Consider the following 22592-nt stretch of genomic DNA (forward strand, 5'->3'; position numbering starts at 1 on the left):
GACACACTTTAAAGGCAACTTGTTTGAAATCTAAACAGAAAGCGCCTTTGTGATATAACTAAACACATATTTGAAAACTACAATACTAATTTCTCGCTAGAAATGCAATTAAAAGGTGTAAAAAGTGAAAATATAAATTTATTTACACTAAATTGGTGCTCCTTTCTCGACCAATCACATGCCCCATGCGCGCAAACTTAATTTTGGGACAAGATCTCAGGAGTCAGGAAGTAAACCTAACACTGGATTTGGATAAACATTTGCTTGGTGAAAGTTCACCTGGATTTATTTTAAGGTATTACATTATTTTTTTATTACAGATAGAGTCACATGTTAGCAGACAGTATGTTGGTTGCATTCTTATCTTCATACCTTTGTGTATTTCCTATATACAAGGCCGATTTTTCACTTTCTTGCACATGCTTTCGATAATATTGTTTTAAATATGTTTAAATGTATGCATTTTGCATTTGAGATAAATGATTTAATGCCTTTAAGGTGTGCCGTTTTTCATGTGTTAAATGCTATATTACAGAATACTACAACAATATTAAAGGAATAGTCCATTTTCTTAAAAGAAAAATCCAGATAATTTACTCACCACCATGTCATCCAAAATCTTGATGTCTTTCTTTGTTCAGTCGAGAAGAAATTATGTTTTTTGAGGAAAACATTGCAGGATTTTTCTCATTTTAATGGACTTTAATAAAGCCCAACATTTAATACTTAACTCAACACTTAACAGTTTTTTTCAACAGAGTTTCAAAGGACTCTAAACGATCCCAAACGAGGCATATGGGTCTTATCTAGCAAAACGATTGTATTTTTTGACAAGAAAAATAACAAATACACACTTTTAAACCACAACTTCTCGTCTAGATCCGGTCCAGCGCGACCTAACGTAAATGCGTAGTGACATAGGGAGGTCACGTGTTACATATATAAAACGCACATTTGCGGACCCTTGTAAACAATAAACTGACACAAAGACATTAATTAGTATCAGTTGACATACAACAACTTCGGAACGGTCCTCTTTCTCAACACTTGTAAACACTGGGGCGGAGTTTCGCGTTTGTCCTCTGTGACGTCATGACGTATTGCGTGGGGTCACGTTGGCGCATCACGACCGGATATAAACGAGAAGTTGTGCTTTAAAAGTGTAGATTTTTTATTTTTATTGTCAAAAATGACAATCGTTTAAATAGATAAGACCCTTATGCCCGTTTGGGATCGTTTAGAGTCCTTTGAAACTCCGTTGAAAAAAACTGTTAAGTGTTGAGTTAAGTATTAAATGTTGGGCTCTATTAAAGTCCATTAAAATGAGTAAAATCCTGCAATGTTTTCCTCAAAAAACATAATTTTTTCTGGACTGAACAAAGAAAGACATCAACATTTTGGATGACATGGTGGTGAGTAAATTATCTGGATTTTTCTTTTAAGAAAATGGAATATTCCTTTAAATATTACAACATACTACTAAATATTACAAAATGGGCTACAATAAAAGTATGTGAGACGCCATCAAAGCAGCTCCTGTCTGTCTGAAAACATGCAAGGGTTGCAGTGCAGACACCACAGACTACACTATAGGAGCTTGTTGTCTGTAAAGGTCCTAACAGCTGATCGCAGTTTCCTAAAACGCCAGACACATAAAGCCAAGCTTTCATAGTTCAACTGACTAGTACCAAAACGGCAGACTCTTTATGTCCTTAACCCCCAAAACCATAAAATCCTGTCGTTTGTCACCCTGAGGTGTAAACAAGGCTGTGTCTGGGCAGAAGCGGCCTTGGGCGAGCTGTGTCATTTAGACACTGATCTGTGAACTCCAAGCATCTGTCATTGAACATGGGTGGTAATGGGATTTACTCCAGTATACGGAATTGCAAAGAGATCGAATTCTGGGCCAGGTGCTTGCTCACACAAAAAGATCATCATTCGAGACATGAATAGAAGTTAACACAGTATTGGATGTACTGTACATCAGATGCAGTGATAAGCTTGTGTTTATAGCTATAAGGGGTCGTGTTTATTGAGATGCTTTGTGGTAAGGGTGAACACTTTGGTATTATAAAGATATATAGAGTGTGGTTACACTGGGCTGGTAACCATGTAGGCTCTCTCTCTCTCTCTTTCTCTCTCTTTCAGTGTTCAACTTCATCTCTTTCTCTCTCTAACAGGGTGTGCGGGCGATCGTGGCCAGCTGCTCTGTCTGCTGTAAACAGTGTGGAGCAGATTACTCTAATGCCCCATAATCATGGTTACATAACTAACACACTCATCCTTTGTTTTGATTTCAGATTTTCTCCACTCGCATCTCAGCTTTCCCATCAAACAATGTAGCATTGTAGTAAAAGCAGCGCTTGCTTTTAGCTTTCATCAGCTTTCAGTAACAAAGTCGTATCTCGAATCTCGTATTTCAATCTAATATCTTTAAACATCATCCTAAGATCATGTGCATACATGAAAATCAATTGTTTCGTTTTTCCAAAGCTCAGTTGACAGCAGATGTCAATAAATGTCATACAGTTTTTGAGTACAATGGAGGGCAAGTTATTAAAGTAACAGGATGGTAAAACAGCATGTGGCTTTTGTCAGCAAGCTAATAAATAGCTTTCGTGATCATTTAGGAGGTGATTTAAGGTGGAAAGGGGATGCAGGGTGAAGTTATTAGGCCATATGGAGTTTTGGGATGTCTGCTTCATCTTCTTAAAGGGCAAGTTCATTCCTGTTTATCCTCCATCAAGGTTTTGGTTCATATACATTTGTATTGAATTAACACATTTATTTAGTCTCTCTGTGACCTTTAATAGTTAGGTATTTTCACATGCGCTTAAACAAGTGCTATTTTATCTAGACTTTAGACTTAACTCTCAAACAAGCTCAAAAAATTAATAAATACATAATTATTTACATTAAATGAGGCATACATGGGGTTCACATTATGGAATTCTAAACAAAATAATGAAAGTAAAGCAATCTGACATTTGTACAAAACATCTCAATGTTACAAATATACTCAATATTAGTATATTAGTCAGTTGTCACCCTGTCTGTGTAATCCAGGTTAAAGTCTAATAGTCTAGTTATGAGATTAGGACCATCAATGTTTGATTTAACTCATGGATTTGACATGACCTTACTCAGTCAATTTAAAAGATATCAAGGTTATATTTTGTTTTATTTTATTTTTTCACTAAATGCTCTTAACATTATATTGGATGATTTTATGTAGAAAACAGTAAATGACAAAATGATATGATGTTACTTTTATTAAAAAAAACCTCTAAAATTCTTTCCGTTTCTTTTTTCAAGATTTAAATTAGATTTAGCATCTTAGATGGATCGGACATGTGGCCTCACATACAGTATGTTTATACCATACACATTTAGAGTATATGTGACATGTGTTGTAGTCATATATGTTATAATGTGACAGCACAGAATAGTTTCCCAGACCCCGCGGCCCCTCACATCCTGTCAGACTTATAGAAAAAGGGTTTCAAAGTGAGCCGTTACCCATATAGCATGACTGCGGCACACCTGTCACGCTGGCAGTTAAGTTTCAAAATGAGCACAATTCCTGGAATCCCACCGTTTGAGCGCCAAAGGGAAATGGACAAGATGAAGCCTCCCCCTCCCTCTGTCCTTCGCTGTGGGCAAAGGGAGAAAAAATGCAGTTGCAATACTCAATAAAACAAAATCATATGGAGTTGTATACATATACTGTAGTGCAAATCTACAGCATTCATGCAGAACAATATTTTCAGGATTTTACATTAACCTCACAATATGTGATGTCTGCTTAATGGAATGCGTTGCACAAGCCAATTATTTATTTTTTATTAGATGACTTTTAGTTCATTTTTTTCCTTCATAAGCCTCACTCATAAAGTTTGAACTTTTGCAGTGGGTTCGAACCCAGGGCTCAGACATGCTGATAAAAAATGTGTACCTTGTTATGCACTGTAAGTCGCTTTGGATAAAAGTTCATGCGTAAATGTGATGATTTTGTGTGAATTGCCTTCATTGTCATTCTGAAACTAAATCCGCTTAAACCAGTTACTCTTCCCATAAAACAATAATCTTACACATTTCTCCACAACACTTTATCTTTTTATTGTACTAGCGGCACTTTGATGACAATTTCATTGCTCTGCTTTGAAGATACAGTATATATACCATACTGTATCTTCAAAGAAGAGCAATTATTATTACACAACTAATGGATCACACTGTTGACACTTCAGTTCTGAGATTTGAAGTCTGACAGTACACTTGGTGTGTTTAATCAGTTAAGATGACAAACATTATTTTTTATGGATAATAGTAAAAGTGAAAGCACAGTACTTTATATACGTAGACGTTTGCTATTTCTTTGTGCCATTTCAGTTATTTTAATCCCAGATTTTGGCAAAAAAAGGGATAAATTCAACCTGTTGGGTTGCAATTTAAAGGAACACACAATATGCTCATTTTCCAGGTCCCCTAGAGTTAAACATTTGATTTTTATATTTTTGAAATCCATTCAGCCGATCTCTGGGTCTGTTGGTACCACTTTTAGCATAGCTTGGCACAATCCATTGAATCTGATTAGACCATTAGCATCGCGCTAAAAAATAACCAAAGAGTTTCGATATTTTTTCTATTTAAAACTTGACTCGTATGTAGTTATACCATGTACTTAGACAAATGATATTACACAGTGCCCGAAAATAGTCCCCTGCTATTGACAGTTACCAAGGGGACTATTTTCGGGCGCTGCGTAATATCATTGCGCCTGCTGCAGCCATGGTATGGCAGAATGAGAAAATAGTTCCTGGCCATATCAGAAAATCACAACTTTTAATTTTCTGTTGGACTTATGCTGCGTTTACACCAGCCGCGGTAGAGGCGGCCAAAACGCGGTATTTGCGAGTAGTTGGACGCTTAAACATTTGAGTTTACTTGCTTCATTCGCGTGTGAAATTCTAGACATTCATGTGGAAATTCGCGTCATGGGAGGGGCTTGCGACTCTGCTGAGACTCTGCCACTCCGCTTGCTTCCTGTAATCACGTCACTACTACAGCAAGGTCCTGATTGGTTAACCCGGCGCGGAAATCCGCCATAGTTCAGATTTTTCAACTCGCGTGTTTCCCGCGGCAACGCTCAATTCGCCCGGAACGCCCAATTCGCGCTGCGCCTTCCGCGCCATTCGTGGCGCGCCTACAGTGTGTACCGTGTCGCAGATTGCATAATCGCGTCTTTGCATTGACTTAACATGTAAATCACCCGTGCTTGCCGCCTCTACCGCGGCTGGTGTAAACGCAGCATTAGTACACGATGTAACTACAGAAGAGTCAAGTTTAAAGTTCTAAGCTATGCTAAAAGTGGTAGCGCCTGACCCGGAGATCAGCTGAATGGATTCCATAACGGTAAGAATCAAATGTTTAACTCTAGGAGAGCTGATAAATTAGCATATTTACAAAAAAAGTTGAATGTCCCTTTAACCTATGCTGGGTTGCTTTAATCCATTGTTTGGTAAAATTAACATTTCTGGATCCGTTTTACCCAACGGCTGGGTTTGTCCCATTTTGGTGACCGCAGATCATTTTAAGTGTGTATGGTGTAGTAAAATGTGATGTTTCTTAGCATGTTTAAGAGTTTACATGTTTTGTTCATTCATCCTTAATGACAATTAACTATAAAACCTTTAAAAAGCTTTGTGCGTTGTGTAATATCAATGGCATTCTACTTATTTATAATGGCAGAAAATGTATCGTATGTCGTGTAAACTTCACATCACAGTAGTTTTGCGTAAAAATCGCATTATAGGTTTGGCCCGTGGACAACTAACAAAATTTCTTCAATTATTTCATGCTATTAAATTATTTTCCACCTTACAAGTGACTCACCAAAGCCAAGACATCTAAAGAGTCGCTGGCATCAGATCAACTCTCTGTGATAGGATTAGATTAGAGTATAGATTCTCACATGAGCCGCACATATTGCTCTCTTCTTTCATTGTATTAATTTCAGTCAAACATGAGGAGGTCATGATCTCTTCCGCCTGTAATGGGCCGATTTGATTTGTTTCTGTGAAAGACGGCTCTTGTTTCAAAAGCAGCGCTGAAATCGAATCTCTCCTAAAGAGAGTTAAGAGCGCAATAAAAGCTTATAATTATTCAACAAAACTGTGACTGAGATCTGAAGGGTGAAGCTTGTGGTGTAGAGTTACAGCAGAAAGGTGTACGGTTATTTATTTCTTTTAAAAGCCAATTATGGGAACCAACATTATGTAGGACCCAAATTGTTTGTATGTTCCTATGTTCTGACCATTTCCATTTGTTCACCCAATATGAACATTTTCGAAGGTACTTTTATCTCATATCTGCTTTATTTAAAACCCACCCATCATATTTCACGACAATCCAGGCCAGTGAGTCAGCGAACCTTTTATCTATTACCTTTGTGTAATAGTATTAGTTACTGATGGTTTTATCCAAAGCAAAACACAATACGTAAAGTGACAGGTTCCTCTGTAATGCTTCATTGTGACTGAACTGAATCACTCAAGCAAGAAGTATGTGATGTGAAACTAAACTCAAGTGCAGATGTTTGTACTATAATGTGACTGAGGGATCTTTTGTGTCAGACTAAGTGAGTTTAACTCGCCGTCGACTGAGATCTTTCGGGAGAAATGGCACAAGTCCAGCACTGTGTGCTATTTATCATCAAATGAGCGAATGAGAGGAGGATGTTATGGAAACCTTATAAAAAAGCCCCTGTTGAGTTCGAAGTCACCTCACACGGAGGTGAAGAATTGATGACCCTCGCTCGGCCTCTTAACACATCCTGGGAAGTGAACGCATGGTAGCCTTGAGAGTTCAAACTCGGTGCACGTGCCCAAGTGCCTCTATTTTCATTTCCACTCATGTGGATAAAGAGAGAAAAAAACAAATTCAGTGCCGGTCCAGGCGGTGCGGTCCTTCTCTGAAGATCCGACTATATATCCTTATCAGCCACACTCACCCTCTGTTGTCCCGTTCAACATAATACTTCCTTTGTTGGCAATGTTTACTGTGCAGTTCCTTATTGCACAAGAGTAACTGTCACAGACTTCAACTGAACAGAACAGAAGTGTGAGTGTGTGTACATATCAGCAGGGAAGTATTGTTTATTTACACTGGTGCTAAATCGGCAGCCTGCAGGAGTCATGGACCAAAGCCATGGGAGATCCCCAAAGACAAAAACTTTCCCTCTAAATACATCTGATTTATAGCTGGTACAATGAGAAAAGAGCACCTCTGTGGTTTGCTGGTGTAATGCTCTATTGTATTACAGAGGATTGTTTATTACAGAAATTATTATTTACTGTTAAAGGTGCACTAAACTAATTTTTGTTTAAAGGGGGAATTTCACAAGACTTTTTAAGATGTAAAATAAGTCTTTGGTGTCCTCAGAGTACGTATGTGAAGTTCTAGCTCAAAATACCATATAGATCATTTATTATAGCATGTTAAAATTGATACTTTGTAGATGTAAGCAAAAATGTGGCATTTTGGGGTGTGTCCTTTAAAATGGGCGATTAAAGGGGCGATTAAGGGGCGGTATTATACATATCCATCCATCCATCTATCAATATATTCATATATCTATCATCCATCCATCTATCATCCACCTATCCATATATCCATCCATAAATCCATCCATCTATCCATCCGTCTATTCACATATACATCCATATATCCATCCATCCATTCATCCATCTGTCATCCACCTATCTATCCATCCATCTATCCATCTATCCATACATATATCCATCCATCTATTCATATATCCATCCATTCATCCATCTGTCATCCACCTATCTATCCATCCATCTATCCATAAATACATCCATCCATATATCCATCTATCCATATATCCATCCATTTATTCATATATCCATCCATCTATCATAAATCAATCCATATATCCATCCATCCATCCATTAATCCATCTATCCTCCACCTATCTATCCATATATCCATCCATCCATCCATCCATCCATCCACATATCCATTCCATTCATCCATCTATCATCCACCTATCTATACATAGTGTATATCCATCCATCTATCCATATATCAATCCACCTATTCATATATCCATCCATTTATCCATCCATCCAATTATCCTCCACCTATCTATCCATATATCTATCCATCCATCCATTCATCCATCTATCATCCACCTATCTTTACATATATCCATCCATATATCCATCCATCTATCCATATATCCATCCACCTATTCATCTATCCATATATCCATCCATCTATCTATATATTCATCGATCTAAACATATATCCATCCATCCATATATCCATCCATCTATCATAAATCAATACATATATCCATCCATCCATTAATCCATCTATCCTCCACCTATCTATCCATCCATCCATCCATCCATACATCCATCCACATATCCATTCCATTCATCCATCTATCATCCACCTATCTATACATATATACATCCATCTATGCATATATCAATCCACCTATTCATATATCCAACCATTTATCCATCAATCCATCCATATATCCATCCATCCATTAATCCATCTATCCTCCACCTATCTATCCATATATCCATCCATCTATCCATATATCCATCCATTCATCCACCTATCTTTACATATATCCATCCATATATCCATCCATCTATCCATATATCCATCCTTCTATCCATATATACATCCATCTATCCATATATCCATCCATCTAAACATATATCCATCCATCTAAACATATATCCATCCATCCATATATCCATCCATTCATATATTCATCCATCTATGCATATATCCATACATACATCCATCCATATATCCATCCATTTATTCATATATCCATCCATCTATCATAAATCAATCCATATATCTATCCATATATCCATCCATATATCCATCCATTCATATATTCATCCATCTATGCATATATCCATACATATATCCATACATATATCCATAAATACATCCATCCATATATCCATCCATTTATTCATATATCCATCCATCTATCATAAATCAATCCATATATCTATCCATATATCCATCCATCCATCCATCCATTAATCCATCTATCCTCCACCTATCTATCCATCCATCCATCCATATATCCATCCACATATCCATTCCATTCATCCATCTATCATCCACCTATCTATACATAGTGTATATCCATCCATCTATCCATATATCCATCCATCTATTCATCTATCCATATATCCATCCATCTATTCATATATCCATACATATATCCATATATCCATCCATAAATCCATCCATTCATATATCCATCCATCTATTCATATATCCATACATATATCCATATATCCATCCATAAATCCATCCATCCATTCATATATATATGTCACAAGGTGACGATCTTTTTTTTTTTAAGGGCGGAACCAAAGTTTGGGAAGTTTTGGTTCCGCCGGAAAGTTTCCCCATCGGGCCATATATGAGGACGGACCTTCTTACTTCCTGGTTGCCAGGACGACGGAATCAGGGCTTGACGAGCCGCAGGTGAGAGAGATTAAGGTAGCGAAATATGGTTGGAGGCTGTTTGAAATAAAAGGGCTCTGCTGAAACACAAGGAGGGTAGTTGTTGTTGGGCACAAGCTCCATTTGCTGCCTAGGGCAGAGAGAATTCACACGCTCCGTCCTTGGAGGAGCCGGAGGGCGCCGTTGATCCACGGAGTGCTTATAGCCAGAGGAAAGAGTGCGGCAGCCAAGAGAGGCGAAAAGGACGGAGCTGTGGTATTTAAAGGAGCACTGCACCACGAGGACGCTTTGTGGATACTACTGTAAGAGGAAACCCTGTGGGTAGAAGAAAACAATGGAGATTGTGACACGCTTGGAGTAACCAAGGAGGAAGTAAACGAAGCAGTGTGTGAATTATTTACCAAGAGGACTGCTGTGAGTATTGGCTCTGGATTTAACTGAAGCAATAACTACTAACCTGTGTATTATCGAACGCCTCCAGGAAGGCGGCCCTACCCCTGATCTAGCGTGGTAGGTGAGCCGCAGGAATAAGTGGATTGAGCAGCCGTAGCAGCAGAACCAAAAGCTCCGACCGTAGTACCATCGCCCCCATCCAACCTTAGTGAAGTGGAGGACGTCGGGCGTCTCGTGTGTACACTTGTAGTGTGGTGGGTGAGGCTATGTCATTTTGAAAAACCTTTCACGTTGAAGTGGTGCTGTGTATTTGCTGTGGGTTGCTGTGCAAGTGCTGTGTGTCTTGTCAGACGTACCCCGCATCATCCTTCTACTGAGGAGGAGACGGAGAGGCTGACGGTTGTGAGTAACCTTAATTATTGTGTGCTGGGTGCGATTCAAGTGTAAAGTGACGGCGTGGGTTTTGGAAGGCGCCCCGTCTGTGTGTCGACAGTTACAGAGTGTGGCGGTGAAGACTTGGAAGCTGGCAGTGCATGTGTGAGTACCACCTCGAACCTGTATATTGCTATTTTACCTGTGTGTTCTATCTTGTGGCAGAGCGAGAGGCGAAGCAGTCCCGCCGCCCGTGGCCTCTACAAAGGGGCGCCCCTGTCCGGTATTCGATCGGCCTACGGGCATTGAGGATAGGGCAGCGCTCGGCCCGGTGAGACGGTGTGACAGTTCGCCCCCTGCTGATCAGTGCATCCGCCGAGAGGGTTTTGCCCCCGGCGACCCCTAGGAAAACAATCGTCGTTTGCCTTTCTGTGCAGGCCAGCTGTCGTAAGCCCGCCCTCGTATATTGTCGAACAGAACGTCAGTAGAACGAACTGTGAACAGTCATACCTGCCCCGAGCTGTAAACAGCAGAGAGGTGAGAAGTATCCAAGTTGCACTAACTGTGTTATTGTGTCCAAGCTGCCTGTAAAGGAAGAGAGAACGAGAGTGAACGTCAGTAGAACGAACTGTGAACAGTCATACCTGCCCCGAGCTGTAAACAGCAGAGAGGTGAGAAGTATCCAAGTTGCACTAACTGTGTTATTGTGTCCAAGCCGCCTGCAAAGGAAGAGAGAACGAGAGTGAACGTCAGTAGAACGAACTGTGAACAGTCATACCTGCCCCGAGCTGTAAACAGCAGAGAGGTGAGAAGTATCCAAGTTGCACTAACTGTGTTATTGTGTCCAAGCTGCCTGTAAAGGAAGAGAGAACGAGAGTGAACGTCAGTAGAACGAACTGTGAACAGTCATACCTGCCCCGAGCTGTAAACAGCAGAGAGGTGAGAAGTATCCAAGTTGCACTAACTGTGTTATTGTGTCCAAGCCGCCTGCAAAGGAAGAGAGAACGAGAGTGAACGTCAGTAGAACGAACTGTGAACAGTCATACCTGCCCCGAGCTGTAAACAGCAGAGAGGTGAGAAGTATCCAAGTTGCACTAACTGTGTTATTGTGTCCAAGCTGCCTGTAAAGGAAGAGAGAACGAGAGTGAACGTCAGTAGAACGAACTGTGAACAGTCATACATGCCCTGAGCTATAAACAGCAGAGAGGTGAGACGTATCCAAGTTGCACTAACTATGTTATTGTGTCTGCCTGTAAAGGAAGAGAGAACGAGAGTGAACGTCAGTAGAACGAACTGTGGACAGTCACATATACCCGAGCTGCAAACAGAGGGGTGAGAAGTATCCAAGTTGCACTAGCTGTGCTATGGTGTCCAAGCTGCCGGCAAAGGAAGGGAGAACGAGAGTGAACGTCAGGAGAATGAACTGTGTAAAGACTCACTTGGTGATGAAGGAGGAGAGCCTGGAGTGGCCGTCATTTTAAGTTCCCCCTTTTTCCCTTCCCTATTTATCATTTTTAATTAAATTAAATAAAGTACATTTTAATTTATGCTTACCTTGTGTGTCTGGTCATTGGGGTGGCTTTGGGAATCTCCTCGAGGTGGAGAAAGGGGCGTGACCTTATTTACATCTGGGTCCACCCCTACCTGTGACAGATTTGGCGTAGTCGGCAGTCCACCTCGGGTCGAGACCAAGGTCCCCCAATGGCCCACCACGTTTTTAAAAAAAAAGCTCCCATCAACCCTTTACCGGTCCCCAAACAACGCGTTCTCGGGACGAGAACGGATTGGCGGGGGGGGATGTCACAAGGTGACGATCTTTTTTTTTTTAAGGGCGGAACCAAAGTTCGGGAAGTTTTGGTTCCGCCGGAAAGTTTCCCCATCGGGCCATATATGAGGACGGACCTTCTTACTTCCTGGTTGCCAGGACGACGGAATCAGGGCTTGACGAGCCGCAGGTGAGAGAGATTAAGGTAGCGAAATATGGTTGGAGGCTGTTTGAAATAAAAGGGCTCTGCTGAAACACAAGGAGGGTAGTTGTTGTTGGGCACAAGCTCCATTTGCTGCCTAGGGCAGAGAGAATTCACACGCTCCGTCCTTGGAGGAGCCGGAGGGCGCCGTTGATCCACGGAGTGCTTATAGCCAGAGGAAAGAGTGCGGCAGCCAAGAGAGGCGAAAAGGACGGAGCTGTGGTATTTAAAGGAGCACTGCACCACGAGGACGCTTTGTGGATACTACTGTAAGAGGAAACCCTGTGGGTAGAAGAAAACAATGGAGATTGTGACACGCTTGGAGTAACCAAGGAGGAAGTAAACGAAGCAGTGTGTGAATTATTTACCAAGAGGACTGCTGTGAGTATTGGCTCTGGATTTAACTGAAGCAATAACTACTAACCTGTGTATTATCGAACGCCTCCAGGAAGGCGGCCCTACCCCTGATCTAGCGTGGTAGGTGAGCCGCAGGAATAAGTGGATTGAGCAGCCGTAGCAGCAGAACCAAAAGCTCCGACCGTAGTACCATCGCCCCCATCCAACCTTAGTGAAGTGGAGGACGTCGGGCGTCTCGTGTGTACACTTGTAGTGTGGTGGGTGAGGCTATGTCATTTTGAAAAACCTTTCACGTTGAAGTGGTGCTGTGTATTTGCTGTGGGTTGCTGTGCAAGTGCTGTGTGTCTTGTCAGACGTACCCCGCATCATCCTTCTACTGAGGAGGAGACGGAGAGGCTGACGGTTGTGAGTAACCTTAATTATTGTGTGCTGGGTGCGATTCAAGTGTAAAGTGACGGCGTGGGTTTTGGAAGGCGACCCGTCTGTGTGTCGACAGTTACAGAGTGTGGCGGTGAAGACTTGGAAGCTGGCAGTGCATGTGTGAGTACCACCTCGAACCTGTATATTGCTATTTTACCTGTGTGTTCTATCTTGTGGCAGAGCGAGAGGCGAAGCAGTCCCGCCGCCCGTGGCCTCTACAAAGGGGCGCCCCTGTCCGGTATTCGATCGGCCTACGGGCATTGAGGATAGGGCAGCGCTCGGCCCGGTGAGACGGTGTGACAGTTCGCCCCCTGCTGATCAGTGCATCCGCCGAGAGGGTTTTGCCCCCGGCGACCCCTAGGAAAACAATCGTCGTTTGCCTTTCTGTGCAGGCCAGCTGTCGTAAGCCCGCCCTCGTATATTGTCGAACAGAACGTCAGTAGAACGAACTGTGAACAGTCATACCTGCCCCGAGCTGTAAACAGCAGAGAGGTGAGAAGTATCCAAGTTGCACTAACTGTGTTATTGTGTCCAAGCTGCCTGTAAAGGAAGAGAGAACGAGAGTGAACGTCAGTAGAACGAACTGTGAACAGTCATACCTGCCCCGAGCTGTAAACAGCAGAGAGGTGAGAAGTATCCAAGTTGCACTAACTGTGTTATTGTGTCCAAGCCGCCTGCAAAGGAAGAGAGAACGAGAGTGAACGTCAGTAGAACGAACTGTGAACAGTCATACCTGCCCCGAGCTGTAAACAGCAGAGAGGTGAGAAGTATCCAAGTTGCACTAACTGTGTTATTGTGTCCAAGCTGCCTGTAAAGGAAGAGAGAACGAGAGTGAACGTCAGTAGAACGAACTGTGAACAGTCATACCTGCCCCGAGCTGTAAACAGCAGAGAGGTGAGAAGTATCCAAGTTGCACTAACTGTGTTATTGTGTCCAAGCCGCCTGCAAAGGAAGAGAGAACGAGAGTGAACGTCAGTAGAACGAACTGTGAACAGTCATACCTGCCCCGAGCTGTAAACAGCAGAGAGGTGAGAAGTATCCAAGTTGCACTAACTGTGTTATTGTGTCCAAGCTGCCTGTAAAGGAAGAGAGAACGAGAGTGAACGTCAGTAGAACGAACTGTGAACAGTCATACATGCCCTGAGCTATAAACAGCAGAGAGGTGAGACGTATCCAAGTTGCACTAACTATGTTATTGTGTCTGCCTGTAAAGGAAGAGAGAACGAGAGTGAACGTCAGTAGAACGAACTGTGGACAGTCACATATACCCGAGCTGCAAACAGAGGGGTGAGAAGTATCCAAGTTGCACTAGCTGTGCTATGGTGTCCAAGCTGCCGGCAAAGGAAGGGAGAACGAGAGTGAACGTCAGGAGAATGAACTGTGTAAAGACTCACTTGGTGATGAAGGAGGAGAGCCTGGAGTGGCCGTCATTTTAAGTTCCCCCTTTTTCCCTTCCCTATTTATCATTTTTAATTAAATTAAATAAAGTACATTTTAATTTATGCTTACCTTGTGTGTCTGGTCATTGGGGTGGCTTTGGGAATCTCCTCGAGGTGGAGAAAGGGGCGTGACCTTATTTACATCTGGGTCCACCCCTACCTGTGACATATATATCCACCTTTCTGACATCACAAGGGGAGCCAAATTCTATGTTTTCACATGCTTGCAGAGAATGTTTTACCAAAACTAAATTACTGGGTTGATCTTTTTCATATTTTCTAGGTTGATAGAAGCACTGGGGACCCAATTATAGCACAAAAAAGTCAGATTTTCATGAAAAGGACTAAATGGGTGCAAACGCCAAAAGCTTTATAACCAGTTGTGACCACAATGTTTGCTTGCTGGAACATGGTCAATTGTACAGCATTTACACTGTAAAAAGTTAAAAGTTGGTTCAACTTAAAATATTTCAATTGGTAGCTCTTAAAAAATTTAGTTTTTTTAACTTAAAATTATGTTGATCCAACTTTTCACTTTTTATAGTCTAAGAGCCATTATCTCGCAATAAATGGCCTGTTGAAGTTTTTGCTGAAGAAATACACCTCTAAAGCAGATTTGTTAGCTCATAAAAATGACTTAATCTCAAAGTCATGATCGGAAATCTATCCAAAAAGACTTGGGGTTATCAAAAAAGAAGAGAGGGTTAATGTTTAAAGTGGCAATTTGAGTTGCACATGAATTCGACTTGAGCTTTTTTCATAAAGTCTTTAAAACCGATCAGTGCTAAAACATTTCCTTAAAATTTCAACAACAGTAAGTCATTTCTGCGCAGTTCTAGATGTGTAATATTATGAGTCCAGGCAGTCAGACACAAACAGATCTGCTGTCTGCTATGATATGAGATTATGCACAGGTGTGTGAAGCCAGCATACTTTCTGCCCTTTAACTGTATAAAATATAAACATGGATTATGGTGGCTCATGTGCTGAGGGCATAGTTCATCAAACTCCTAAAAAAATCCAGCTTTTTTCACCCTCATGAAGTTCTAAACCCGTATAACTTACTTTTGTCAAACAAAAGAGGAGGAGTTTGAATAGTCCTGCATGCTTTTACATAATCAATCCCAATCACCCAAAACTTCTCTCATTTATTTACTCACCATCATGTTATCCCGGATGTACAAAGGTGGCAATCAACAATTGACATCTTCAGTCTTTATTCCAATATTTTATCAAAGATGCATTAAAATGTTTGTATGCATGTTGCATTGATGAGTTTGGAGTATACTGAAGATTAGCTTTGAGAAAAAGTAAATGTATTATGTATATATTTTAATAAAACTATTAGTTTCCTTTTAGTTTAATGTTTTGTTCATTTTGTACTGTATATATTTTGATGATTTAATCTATTGAGCATTAAAGTAAATATTATAGAAATGTTCCCATACACCCGGATATTAATTTTGGCCACCACTGTATATGACTTTATTTCTTTTGTTAAATACAAACAAATAAATTTGTATTAAAATGTCATCATGTTATCTTACAAAATACACATAATAAAGTAATAATTTATTGCATCATGTCGGTAACATGAAATCTCAGTGGGTCTTGCGCAACACACAAAAATGTATTTATTGATCCTCAGTAAAACGATGGCATTTAACTATAAAATGATGTGCCCAAATGAAGTAAGGAAGTCATAGGATGGCATGAGGGTGAGAGTAATGTTTGGAAAACTATTTTATTAATGAGGAATAAGATACATTTTAATCTTTTAAACGGATGCATAAGCACCATAAAACTATTGTAATAATTGTTTGAATGATTTTTGCACTACAGACTGAAGTCATTGTTTGCTGCCTTCCATCAATCTTTTGAGTTAGATTCAATGAATTATTTGTTCGTGAGTCAACACAGTTCAACTTACAAACTTAATCATTTGTAGTGGTTAACACATCGGGAAATGTTATAAGTGATACAGATAGGGGTTTGAGGGTGAGATAATAATAATCCAGTTTAATGGATGTGTAAACTTGAAAACTGTACAGCTTGTAAACCTCACTCCTTCATCTCAAGAGCTGCTTTATTTAGAGCGCCCAACTCCCATACTGGACTGACTGACTGACCGTGCAGGACCAGAGTGATGTTGTGACCCGGATGGGAGGGTTAGGGGGTTAAGTGTAACCACATGAAAAAAAGTGATGTTTTTACAGTTTGCTGGATTGTTGCCACGCTCCGTGTGAGGAGAGAAACCCGTTTGCACCTCTTTGATATTTAAGAGTTAGAGTTGAACCAAAGTGAAGATAGACCTGACCCAGGGTCATGGAGCAAGGCCAGCCACTGGTAATAGTAACTGAACTGTGATCACTGAAGTCCAAATGTCTTCCGTGTGCAAATATGGAAAAGAAAGATAGAAATACCAGAGGTAATGAGGCCATTTGTTGATATAAGGGCTGCACACATGTCAGAATGTTGCTCAAAGGGAAACTATTGTTTGCCTGGTTATTTCAAGTTAAATCATTCACAAAAATCTGTTATTGAGTGTATAAAGGGAAGTGCTGCTTCCTGGTAGTAAAAATAATGTATTAATCAGACATTACTTGTCTGATGAATCATATAAAGAGCTCTGGTCCAAAAGCCGCAAAACGCCACACTGAGAAAAGTGGATCAACTTAAAAAATTACTTGAAAAAAATGTTTTTTCAACTTAAATATTTCACCTTAATGAAACTAAAGTGTAATTTTAAATTGGAAACACCAATAAAAAAAGTAATTTTTTTAAGTTGATCCAACTTTTTACAGTGCACCTCCACCAAAAATTATATTAACCAAATGTTCTCATTACATATTATACATTTTTTAAATACTTTCTCTTTAAATTCACTTAATCCCAGCCTCAGGTTAATGCACTTGCATCTGAGCACTTCATATCTGCTTCTCAGCATATATTTTTTTCACATTTAATGTTTATGTGATGGACTGTTAGCAAACTCAAAATGTAACTAAAAATCGAGAGAGTATATGTACATATGTAAATTAAAGTCAGAGACATCAGAAGTTAAGTCATTAAGTCAGAAGTTATTTAAAATATAAGCATAACATTTAAAATGAGTTCATTAACTTTAATGTACTGTATTCAGTGTTTGGTTAATATCTTGTATTTTTGCTTTAATGATTTCACAAGTTTGTTCAAAACCTGATGAGTCATGTTTTTTCAGCATGATTTGGCCTCTTTTGTGCATCTTTTATTAAAGTACAAAGTATTCATATTTAAGATTTTTCACCATTATTTTTCTTTTTCTTAAAAAATATTTATAAAACAAAATGTACATGTTTAAACTAGCTCTTTGATCTTTTTTAGATCTCAGTATTGATAAATAATCATATTAGGCATAACACACTGTAGATGTTTTTTTATTATTATTATTTGTCATTTTTTTAGATAGAGTACAAATATAAATGTCTCCCCATTTATTCTGCTGTAAACAAGCACAAATAGAAAATGCTGTGCATCATCCTCATGGTCTATGATAACACTCTCTGACATCAATATTTTAGCAGGTTTCAATTGATCTTTACAGCATTCGTTTTATCCCACCCCCCTTTTATATACACCAGTAAACAGAAATCAATACTGCGCCTGTTGTGAAATTGTTTGATACTATTAAAGATTATTGATCATAAAAGAGATCTGATACAGGATGAATTTTATCTCATGTAATCCTTCCCTCGCCGTGGCAAGGACTTTAAAAGTTATGATTGCCTCTCAAACCACAATGCAACTATATGAGTCTTGGGTTTGTGAAGTGGCCATGGAGATATTAGATACATAAATAGTGCCTGACGTGAGATTTACCCATAGGGCATAAGCTGGTGCTGTTGCTCCACCTGCAGGTCTTATACATTGAACCTAGTTATTGGATAGTCAACAAGTAAATGACTCCCAGCACTGCTAGAATAGAAAACATATTCAAGATTCAATGTATTGTTTGTTTTTGTTGTATTGTTGACAGACAGACAGACCTTAAGATTGACATTTACAACAAAAAAAAAAATGTTGCATTGTTTGACAAGATTGGCTTGATACATGGACCATAAATTAAACTTTTAGATTCAGCTTTTGCTCCAGATGACACAAGCACATCATTCATGACTTCAATCTGATAAACAGAATTTGTCCTCTTTGTAACTGTGATGACGGGGGTATAAGGGTGAATCAGACACAGATACAGTATTTTGACTAAAGTGGATTAGGGTGTACACTACCTAATTACAATAATACGATTACACATTGACAGCTGGACAACTGCCACAGTCCACACAGAGTGCACTACAGCTCACCCTAATACACACACACACACAACATAATACTGAGATATTTTAAGTATACAAACTGAGTATACTACTATTGTTGCCACACAGCAAGAAGGTCCCCGGTTCCAGCCCAGGTGGAGTTTCTGTGTCTCTGAAAACTCCAGTTTCCTCCAAAAACATACAACTTAGTTAAACTGGAGATACCAAATTGCCCCAGCCCCTGGATTAACTTGTGTAGATCATCTTGAATGAATCAGCTATGAATATAGCCATAGATGCTAAAATGGCATGAAGAAAGGATAAAAAAACTCTTAACAATATACAGTATAGCCTACTTGCTGTATTGCTTTCCTCACTGTTGGAGATATTGGACTCACTTTACTTAAAATGCCTACATATATAACTGTACTGTTCTCGAGGGGTTAATACTGCTTTTTATTTCATGCTGAAGCGTCTTACTATACTTTAGTTTACAGATGAGAGAAGACATCCCTTCAGGAGCAGTGTAGTGCTTTCATGCAGGTCTTCCCATATGTATACATAGTGTGTTCGGGCACTGTATGGATTTACAATACACTGTCTTACAAGTTACTGCTGCCATCTACAGATGTACGGCTGCACTCTTTCATGTCATGTCTGTTACGTATGTACAACACACAGAGAGACCACACGGGGAAACAAGAGTGTGTCAGAGGGTTCGATACAGTTATGAGGACAAAGCGGAGATCAATCAATCTAAAAACATGCTTCCCATAACAGGATGTGGGAGTGTGCCGAAATACACCAGATCCAGCTCAAATCTGACTCACAGCCCAAACATTACAGTGCTGTTACAGTGCATCACCATTTCGATAAAAAGGAAAAGTCATACATTCTTGTGTAGGCTTTCACAGCCATTAAAAGTCAGAAACATTCCTCCTCATGTGATGTACTTAACACACATTTGATTTTAATATATATGTGACCTTGTCTGTGAAAGCTCATAAGTGTCAAAGTTTCATTGATTTCACATTGATTGCAATCTTTAACATAACTTTACTCATTGCATTAGCATTGTAAAGGTTGTTTGGTTTGAAACCTAGAAAACACATATGGCTAAAAATGTGTAATTTAGATGCACCGTAATTCACTTTAGATGAAAGCAGCTGCTAAACGCATACATTTCATTCAAATATAATTTTGCCACATCTTGCAAACTTGCTGTTGTAGTTTTACAACTAATTGTTAATGGTATTAAACTACTTTTAAAATAATCAACTCTTCTGGCACTTTAGAAAATGTGACAATCAAATACATATCTAACAGAAAAAGGTACAAGAAGGTACAAAAGTGGTACCTTTTCAAAAAGTTCATATTGATACCTCAAATGTACTCATTTGCTGTACCAAAATTCTACACTGAAAGAAATTATTCATTCAATTTACTAATTTTTTTAAGGTAAGTGGTTGCAATCAATTTATTTAAGCTACATTTAAACAAAAGTTTTTTATTTTATTTTACTTTACTAATTTTTTTTGTTTAAATGTAGCTTAAATAAATTGATTACAACCACTAACCTTAAATAAATTGAGTAAATTGAATGAAACTTTTGTACCTTTTTTCTGAGAGTGTGGGTTGTTATTTTGAATTCTCTAACATACTGTGAGTGCATTCAAATGTTTCTGTGCTTCTGCACTTACACTAAAAAAATTTTTAAAATTGAATGTTGGGTTTAATTAAAAATATTATGTCAACAGGTTCCACACAATTTGTTTAAGTAATCTCAACAAACAATAATTAAGTTTTACAAAACAAGTTTAAGTAAACTTAACAAACTTTTGTAGAAACAAACAACAATTTAGTTAATTGAACATGAAAAATGTAATTAGTGTTGACAAAAATTTTGAGTAGTGCCATTTTATGAACTTCAACCCCTTTAATTGGGTTTTAATAAATCCATAACATCCAATCAATCAATCAAAGTGTAGCTGCTCAATACAACTTATCATATAAACCTTTATTTAATAACAGTTTATCAAATATTTCACAAAAATATTTTACATGCAATGTTACAATTTCAAACTGTTTGTTTGTTTGTTTTGTTTTAAAATATATCAGAACAAGTTCATTTACTTATACTTGGTCATTTATTACTCAGGTATTTATCTATCCCTGCGTTCCAGTTCGTTTTTTTATGAACTTCCCTCGCTAACTTCCCTCAGTCTCGTTCACTCGGATGTACGTCATTGCTCACGTCTTACGAGTGCCCACTACTGCTGAAACACTTGAAGTAGGTTCAAATGGATCGCCCTAATCCCTTGATCACATGTAAAGTGGGGACAGCCCCTCCATGTGCAAAGCGCGAGTTGCTGAAGTGACGTCACAATCGTGATGCATTGTGGGACATGGAGCTGCCTGAAGTGTACATATGAAGTAGACTCGCTCCCTCGGTCAAAATCGAAGGAGCGAGGGTATGTCCATACAAACTTCCCTAGTCCACTTGACAAAGTGGAACGCACTTCAAAATGGCGACAGGGATTCACCTGAGGGGAAGCGTTTAGGGAAGTTCGCGAGTGCGTGTCTAAAACTGGAGTGGAACGCACCCCATGTCTGTATTGGTCTTATTAATCTGTTACTTTTATGCAACAATGTTATGTTGGCTGAACAAATACATTTTAAATAAAGCTGACATGAAAAGACATACTTTTTTGTTGAATGAACTAGATTAAATTAAGTTCACATTGTTAAATTGATTTTTTAAGTAATCACAACGTGAAAGGGTTAAGTCAAATTGGCGAAAGTGAAAGTTTTTTTAGTGTAGTTTGCTAGAATTAAAAGCAGAAGTTGTGATCTAATGAACATATGGTGTTTGGTCTACATTATGAAGCCCATGCTGCGAGGCAGTGCATTGGAATTATGGGTCACACCCAGGGATATTGTCAGGAAGTCATTGCAAGTGTCTCGTTCACAGAGACAGCGAATAGACAGGGATTTGGCCCCACAACGGCCTCCTGGGAAAACCGTCCAAGCTCATCAGGAAAGCCATTAAAAAAACAGCGTGCTTCCGACTAGGAGAGAGAGAACAGTGGGAGCAAGAATCACACATGCTACAGGAGGGAAAATATGTGCTTGTTGATGACACACGCTGAGACAACCAAACAGAACGAAAGTGTGTGTGTGACCTCAACCCAGAGCTGATGACTGAGACAATAACACTGCAGAGGACGCAGATACTGAACAGACTGAATGACAATAGAAACCAGGAGGAGCGCAGTGCTAGAGTAACGGATATCAATACTCCAAGCAGAGCAGGGAATGCATTACTCATACTTCTCTATAACAAACTCCCACTTCCTGAGCAGGAATTATGTTTCATTCGGATTAACCAGTTGACCATCAAAGGCCAATGGACAGCCTGGATTTTCCAAATGTTGTGGGAGATGTTAACGTAACAGTTGGACTTGAGCAGGATTACACCGAAATCCACAGTACCAAACGGTCCTAATATGTACCATTTAGGTACAGATATGTATGTGTGATGTACTATGCATTCTTTAGGTAAAATACAAATATGCACTTTTTTTAGGGTTAACACCCCAGTGACAGCTTTTGTATCTATTTCTGAGCGTGGTATAATCGAAACTGCATTTAAATGTATTGTTTATTGCTCCAGCTGTTCCCAATCCTTCAGTAATCCATTGGGATTTAAAGAGTGAGTTCACTAGAATACAGCCTGGTGACTGGACTTCATTATACTTTTCAAGACAGCAGACGACTCAGGACCAGATCCGCACCGGATCTGTCGACTTCGGACC

The sequence above is a fragment of the Paramisgurnus dabryanus genome, chromosome 6 (genome assembly GCF_030506205.2).
Source record: "Paramisgurnus dabryanus chromosome 6, PD_genome_1.1, whole genome shotgun sequence".
Lineage (NCBI taxonomy): Eukaryota > Metazoa > Chordata > Actinopteri > Cypriniformes > Cobitidae > Paramisgurnus > Paramisgurnus dabryanus.